Source organism: Belonocnema kinseyi, chromosome 7 (assembly GCF_010883055.1).
Source record: "Belonocnema kinseyi isolate 2016_QV_RU_SX_M_011 chromosome 7, B_treatae_v1, whole genome shotgun sequence".
Classification (NCBI taxonomy): Eukaryota; Metazoa; Arthropoda; class Insecta; order Hymenoptera; family Cynipidae; genus Belonocnema; species Belonocnema kinseyi.
In genome coordinates this window covers 92,758,745-92,767,142 of record NC_046663.1, presented here as the reverse complement: position 1 = coordinate 92,767,142, position 8,398 = coordinate 92,758,745, and the positions used below count along the sequence as shown (strand labels likewise).

The 8,398-nt window shown below is 30.2% G+C and overlaps 1 protein-coding gene across 1 annotated transcript in view; it reads right to left on the bottom strand.

Moving 5' to 3' along the window:
• The window catches only part of LOC117175927 (UNC93-like protein), a 203,914-nt gene extending 196,704 nt beyond the window's left edge, over positions 1 to 7,210 (bottom strand). The window contains exon 1 of the mRNA XM_033365776.1: positions 6,802 to 7,210. The gene's annotated coding sequence lies outside the window, so the exon portion shown is untranslated. The remainder of the gene's footprint in view (positions 1 to 6,801) is intronic.
• Positions 7,211 to 8,398: the final 1,188 nt, after the last annotated feature.

Sequence of the window (8,398 nt, the reverse complement as noted above, 5' to 3'; positions counted from 1 at the left end):
TGCATTTATATATTTGAGAATCTTTTAAATACTGTGCAATTGTTGCATGAAAAAATGTAATTTTCGGATTTTCCATTAATTTGTATGCTGTCAAAATTTGAATCTTGGATTTTTCAAAAAAAATTTAAAAGTTGTTATGATAATCTTGTGAGGCATTTAGAAATCAAACTTTTTCTTCTCTTGCCTTTTTTCATATCGTCCGCTATTTGGCTTAAAAGTTTCATTTTCGTGTGTTTTTGGAATTTTGCAAATGCTTTAACTCTGGTAATTTTTGGTTCTATGAAAAAAGTCATCAGGATAAATTGTTCAACATTTTGAATACTATAAACATATGCACAGAAAATTTTTGAATATTGAAAAAATGTGGTCTCAAAAATTTTTTAAATGCTCTAACTTTTAGAATTTTTATCCAAAATGGCTGACTAACAAACTTGGCGCATAGCATAGGACGCTAAAAGAGTGTACCAAAAACTATCTTTTGTTTTTAAGAACAAAACGAAACATAGAAATCGAATTAATTTTAAGGTTGAAGCATTAATAAGCTCACCGTGAATATGACGACTTTTCGACTGGGTGTCAAAAGCTTAATTCTCAATCATGAAAAATATATTTTCATCCGCACGCAAACAGTGCAATTATCTTTAAAATTAAATTGTAATAATTGCAATGTCAACAAAAAATCTTTTGTCTTGATTTCTAGACCGATTACACGCATAGTTCCAGGTTCTTCGCCATGCTGTCAACTACATAGCAGACGATGCTTTTTTACTGAAAAAGTATTCCGAGACTGTTTGCAAACACGAAATTATCTCAGATTCGTGTAAAGTTTATTCGATAAGGTTAATTTCTGTTGCAGCGAATGTTTCAACTGAAATCTACTATTAAAAAACTATTGTTTTTTCTGTGCAAACTTATTAGGTTGCGTGCCCCCCTCCTCAATTAGGCAACGTTGTTTATGGACTTCGTTTTCTTATTTCGCCCCACTCTGTAGTGCCCGGGCCCCTAGGCTTTAAGCCTACCTTAGCCTAATAGGTAAGCCAACACCGCATATCGATAAAGTTTTTATGCACTTTTTTTTACTGTTATCCATTATAATTCTAAAATATTACATTTTTTTTTTTTTATTTTTGTATGGCACTGTGGCTGAATACGGGATGAGCAATGTCAAGGGCATCATCTTTCGAGAAGTACTTAGCACATCTTCAAGGCATGTGAACAGGTTAATGGAATTCGTTGCATGACACGTTTCATTTATGGATGAAAGTGGGGGTGGCGCCACGTGTCGGGCACGTGAGTAAGTACATGATTATGCCAGGTAGATCATTCACCAGGTTCTGTCTATAAATACGGATAAAAAAATCTCAAGTATCATAGGATATGCAATACAGTATCGATTAAGAAGTGTCATTCGAGATTCATATTATACGTAACCAATCTAATTGCACGCGCAAATTCAATACCATTTTTTTCAGACATAAATGGATCACTTTTTTTATGAAAAAAAAATGAAAATATTGAGAATAAGAATTACGTTTATTATGAGATTGGAAATATTAATTTTCGGATTTTTTTATGAATATGCAAAACTATAGACAAATTTATACTTTTTACCTTTAAAAATTATTTGATACTAGAAAGAATAGTGCAATACACGTGATTGGTACACGTTCCTTATTTTGGTTGGTCTGATTATCAAATAAAAATGTGTACTTGAATTTGACGTACGTCTTTCACTTTTCCAGCCTGAGTGTTTATAGTTTTAAAATCATAAAATTTCTAACTTTTTTTTTTTAAATAGGCTAATCTTCAAACTTTTTGGTTGAAAATCCTTCAATTTTTGATCTGAATAATTTGAAATGAAGTGTTGTGAAGGTTTATCTTCAAATAGTTCAATTGGGAAGATTTAGAATTTTAAACTCTTTAATTTAAAAAATTTATAGATGAAATTTCCTAAACTTTGATAATTATGAAGATTAAAAGTCAAGTTTTCAATTTCAAATCTTCTAAATTTAAATCATTTTGAATGTGAATCATTAAAACTACAGCTTCTTAATTGCAAAACTTATAACTTGCATAATTTTTAATTGTCAATTTTCCTAATTAAAATCTCTTCAAATGTATACATTTACAATTCAAAGTTCTACAATTTTAAAGAGTTACAATTTAAAACTCTTGAATTTTAAAAATGTATAAATAAAAATGATTAAACTTTGATGATTTTTTCTACTTAAAACTTGTCTCATTTTTAATTGTGAATAAAAAATAAAATAAAAAGTCTTTAATTCAAAGTTATACAATGCAGAAGAGTTACAATTGGAAATTATTGAATTTTAAAGATATATAAATAAAAAATTTTAATTGTGACGATTTTGAAGATCATGAGTCTAGTTTTCCATTCTCAATCTTTCAAATTAAAGAACTTCTTAATTTAAATAATCAAAAGTACAGATTGTGAAGATTTAGCACTCAGAGTGTTACAATTTTGAAGAGTTATATTTGATAATGGTTGATTTTTAAAAAACTATAAAAAAAATTCTTAAACTTTGATTATTTTGTAAATAAAAATTCAAATTTACAATTCTAAATCTTCCAAACTGAAGAAATTTGGAATGTAAACCATCAAAATTACAAAATTTTAATTTGTAAAACTTAAAACTTGCACAACTTCAAATTATTTGTCAAAATTAAATCTAAACAATTTTGAAGGTTTACATTTGAAATCTTCTACATGTTTTGAAATGCATGAATAAAAACTCTTAAATTTGTATGATTTTTCATAGAAAAAATCAAGTTTCGAATTCTAATTCTTCAAAAATAAAAGAATTTCGAATGACATCATTAAAATTAGAACATTTAAAATGATCAATGATTTAAAAAATCATAATCTCTTTCATATTTTAAATTCGCATTTTAAAGTTCTAAACTTGAGAACCCTTCAGATTTTCAAGTTTGAATTAAGATGAAAATCAAAAATCAAGTTTTCCATTCTCAATCTTCCAAACTGAACAAACTTCAAGTTTTTAAGCATCAAAATTACTGATTTTTTCATTGTAAAACTTAATACTTGAACAATTTAAAATTTTTGTCAACATTAAAAGAGCTACAATTTAAAAAATATACAATTCAAAGTTCCAAAATATACAAAATTTACAATTGCAACCTCTTCAATTTTAATGTTCTAATTCTGCCAAAGTGAAGAAATTTCTAATGCATACAAATTACATAATTTTTAATAGTAAATTGTTAAAACTAGAAACTCTTTAATTTTAATAATTCACCATTTATAGTTGTACAATTTAGAAATGTTACAATTAAAAACTGTAGAATATTAAGGATGCAAATTTTTAAGCTTTAATTATGTTCAAGATCAAAAATCAAGTTTTCAATTATAAATCTTCCAATGTGAAGAAATTTCGAAGCACATAAATGATCAAAATTACAGAATTTAAAATGTTCAAGAACAAATACTATCCAATTAAAAAAAAAAATTACAATTCAAAGTTCTGAAATTTTGCAGAGTCGCGATTTATTAAGAAGTTTAAACGAATGTAGAGTTCAAAATAACAAGTTTAACAAAATCTGAATCTTTAAATTTGAAACGAAAACCATTATGCAGAATTGAAGAAAGGTTCAGTTGAATAAATGTTAATGCCCGTGAAAATTGCTGAAAAAATTCAAATCAAATATAATTCATACATATGGTATTATGAAATACGAAATTTTTTATTTTTCCATTGATATTTTTCATACACAAGAAAGATTTCAAGGCCAATATAAGTAGAACTGATTTTTTATCAAAGCATTCTTTTAGAATCTAAGAAAGGATCATTATTCTCGAATAATTTAATGGACATACTTATAAAAGAAGATAGCGTATAAACGATTTTTGAAGAATGTTTTTTCAAATTAACATCTACTTTGAAAATAAATTTTCTCCTTTTGTTAATGTTCTCCTTGATCTCATTTTTTGTCATATTGCCAAAAAGTAATTATTTTATCAAGAAGTTTTTGATTAGGTTGTTTCGTTCAAAAAGTATGAGAAATGTTGTAAATATAAAGGAGCTGAGTATGTCAACTAGGATGCCACTTTTATCGACGAATCGATTGAAAGTGCTGCCTCGCTCGATATTATCTGATGACTATTGTACGCCTCACTACGTACATATTTTCTGCTTTTTTTTCTTTTTTTTTTTTATAAACCCAAGGTCAGTGGAAATTTATGGAATTTTTATTTTCATGCCATGGGAATTCTAGAATTTTTATTAGGCTCATGAAAATTACAGATTGAATGATTTGAATGAAATATCAACATGATTGATCTAATCTAAACATTGAAAAGAAATATACATTTCGTAAACAATCTGCATAATTGAAATATTTAATGAATTTAAAAATAAAATTACTGTTAATAAAAAAACGAACTAAGAGCCCATAAATTTGGAAGTGTCCCTAGTAATCAAAAACACAATGAAACTCGATTACCGAAATGACTCTTCACCTGAACAGTTTGTTATGCAATAGGGTGTTAACCCATATGACAAAGTCATGTTGCAGAATTTTATGTGGACGGACAATATATTTCATAACATCCACACATTATTTGTTGACATGCAATTATATAAGAGGAAAAGATGATTGCAAAGGAAGATTAATAATGAATGTAAAAGTTTTCCCCGAAAATAAAAGAGGAATTGGAAATATCCAGAAGTAATAATAAAAAGTATTTCATAGCTGTATCAACTTTTATTTCGAATTACTTTGTTACTTAATTTTTATTTAATATCTGGCTTTGTTCAGAAAATCTGCACTCATCCTGTATAAAGAGAAAGTGTACTTTTTAACAATCGATAATCCGGAAACTTATGGTAAAAAATGAAATTACTTTCGCGTCAGTCACAACCTGGCCTTGCATAATGTAAAGGTGAAATGGACATATTCAGTTTCATGAACTGTCACGATTAATTTTTGTATGCATGTTATTGTTTATCATTTTTGAAACTAAGATCTTTAAAAATTAGAAAAGATGTGTAAACATATTGTTTAATGTTTTTTAACAAATAGGCGCTGCTTATCATTAGAATTGCGTATTTCTCAATCTTTAGAACCACGCACGTTTTTCTTCTTTTCAAAAGCACCTGTGTGTGTTAATTCAGATAAGAGCAAAATTTTGTTTTGCGCATGTTTCTGGGATGCTAAAGAGAAACGCACTGTCTATGCCATAGACTCTATGGTTACGGTATTTTCCGTAAGACTAAACCCTTTTTCCAACTCGTTCAGGACTAACGTTACGGAAAATTCCGTAACAATAGACTTGCTGTATTTTTCATGTACTCTTCCATCCAGAGTTTTTTTTAATCCAATTTTTTAACTTTTTACAAGTCCCTTGTGGGTAATAATGGTTTACTTGCAATAAAGAACTTAATGGTGCGCCAAGTACTACTTTTATCGTTTTTAATGGATGTGCGTTACGAGGATTTAAATGCCACCACCAACTATGGAATAAGTTCATAATGTATAAATTATGAATAGTTTTAGCCTTCCAAGTTTTCTGTTATTAATTTTATGATTGCGTGACTTGCAGAATTTTTGCAATTGTAAAATCAGTTTCAAATACTTTAATATTGTGGCCAAATATTCTCAAAATTTAGATAATTAATTATTTTAAATCATTTGAAATAATTTATGGACTTGTTTACAAACAAATGCCTAATACAGGGTAACTTCGAGAATTTTAATTTAAAAACAAATCTGATTCTTTAAACTTTTATATTAACTTAAAAAATTTCGACTTTTGATATTTTGCAATGTGCAAATTTGCAAAATAAGAAGAAAATTATGGTTAGCATTGATAATAAAATAATGCGAAATACTAGGAAGCCTAATAGTAGAAAAAATTCTACCCCAACATGTCAGCAGCATTTAGGCAAAATATCCGTAATACTCTATTTGTTCGGTTAATCTTACGGAAAATTCACTGCCTTTCGTAATTCTAGAACTTTCTCGAAGTGACGTTAGGAAAAATCTCAGACGATAGTTAACAGATGTTGTAAATATCAGTGAAATTACTGAAAATGGTGAACTTGATTGCAGTCTTTAGAGTACTAACATCCAATTTATTATTTCATGTAAATTAAAATGTCTTTGATTTTTATATTTACATGGGGTTGCAACAAAATTTTTGTATTAATTTTAAAAAGTTACTTCTCATTCAAAGAATTCATTTTTTTGCTGTGCCTAAACGTACGGAACGGATGGAATACCGTTATGGAATTTACCGTAAGATTTACCCTTTTCCAGATCGCTCAGGGCTAACGTTAAGAAAAAATCCTTAATACGACGGAAAATTCCATATATCTAATCAGTGTCTTTTTTAACGAGGCATTTAAGTGCACCGAAAATATTTGTTCTACGCTCACCTAATTTCGGTGAGCCTAGAGGCGGCCTGAATTTGCTCAAAATATTTTTAATGTTTTAATCTAAAATGACTATTACTCAATATTTTCAATTTAAAATGTTTATAAACATTTAAACGGGAATTGTTATTGTTTGCGACTGGGCTTGCAGAGTACTTTCTTTGTCAATTTAAGTTCCGTTTTGAATAATTTCCGGTTTATTATTTTAGTAAAAAAAAGGTTAGAAATAAAGAATATTTAATCCTCAGTATGCATTTTGTATGCTAAAATACCAGTTTTCCAACTTACGATATTTAAAACAAAAAGTATCTTGTCTAGAAATTATGTTTAAACTAATAAAATATAATTTAAAAAACACTGAATAATTAAATTTTTTAAAATCACTTACGTCGTAACGTATTCTCGACTCGTTTGGTCTACCAATGAGTCTTCCCGTCTTCTTTTCGCGCAAATAAGGGTCACTTCCGTTCTCCAAAGAACTAGCTGTAACAACCACAGTCCTTTTTCGCGATTCACGACTGTATTTTATTTCTAAAAATTGCCGATTTTCAGCGTAAAATTTGGTAACGATCTCCGCTACCACAAAGTCGTCGATCGGGTGGGAAAAAAAGGATTAAAAAAATGCAAGAAGGGTGTTTTTGTTCTCCGAGGGTCACTTTGAAGAAAAGCTGATGTAAACACGAATCTTGCCACAAACTGATTCGAGTCACGTCCGGCCGATTCGAGGGTTCAGAGACTACTGACTGCTACTGACTACTGCCGACTTGGAGATTCGAAATCCACGGTTTACTCGACGGCTGACGCTGACTACTGACTTGTCTGCATTTGAACCTTACAGGCTGGAGAACACGATATCACATCGTATGTTGCCTTTTCCTTTCTCACTCTCTCACACTAAATAAAAGACAATGGAAGGCTACTTGTACTCTTACCGACTTGAAAATCCCGATTAATTGCATGCAAACATGACAGACATGGTGCGAAACTTACGGTCGCGTCGACTCGAGACAAACACGGAAAACAAACTTTCCTCAAGTTCATCCCGAGGAATCTGCGATCCGTTTCGGGAGCACGAATTCTTCAAACTCTACTGTTTCTTCCGGGATTTGGGTACTTTTATTTTTGTTTTTATTTTTATTAATATTTTTTTTATTTCCATTGCTTCCTCATTGAGGGAGGTTTGAAATTACCTGAATTTTCAAATATAATTTTTTACAAAAATATTTCGCTATAATTCGACCCGAGGAGCTCGAGAATAGAAGTTGTTTTAAGATATAATAAGATTTTGAGCCTGATCGGCCATTTAGAAAATTTTTTTCTTTTATTTAGAGATTTAAAATAACTACACTTTTTATATGAGAAAAAGTTTTTCTATATTCAAAATACACTTCACTCCCGATAGAAAAAACCCCGGTTTACGATATTACGAAAACTGATGTCCTTGGCAGTTTCTTGATTAGGGAAAACGCGATACCGAGAGAGTGTTGGTGCTTATTTAAGCGTTACAAACAGCGTAAGGGCCGCACTCTCAACGTGTTAGTTGCACCAGGTTGCGTCATGCGTCCAAAAATTACTTGCATAGTGTATTTCTTCGCGTCTTCGAGATGCTTCGATCTACCTACTATTAAACCTTTTATGACCCACTAGTACCGATTTACGAAGTTTAAAAAGTACTGTAGCTCACATGTTTATTCGTGTCTTCGAGCCACGTCGAATGATCTATTAATGTACCTTTCATGATCTCCTATGATCTAGCAAAACATATTGAGCAAAACCTGGCTTTTACCCCATCATTCAAGGACTGAGTCGCGGCCAAGTGCATGATAAGGAGATCTACGGCTTAAGGTAGGATCCGAACCATCAGAACTTGGGTAAACGTACATCGAAAAATTTCCAGACGTACTGGCTCAGGAATCGAACCCCGGACCTCTAACGTGAAGCCCGAGCGTCTAACCAACTGAGTCACCGGGGCTCTTTTTGTAATA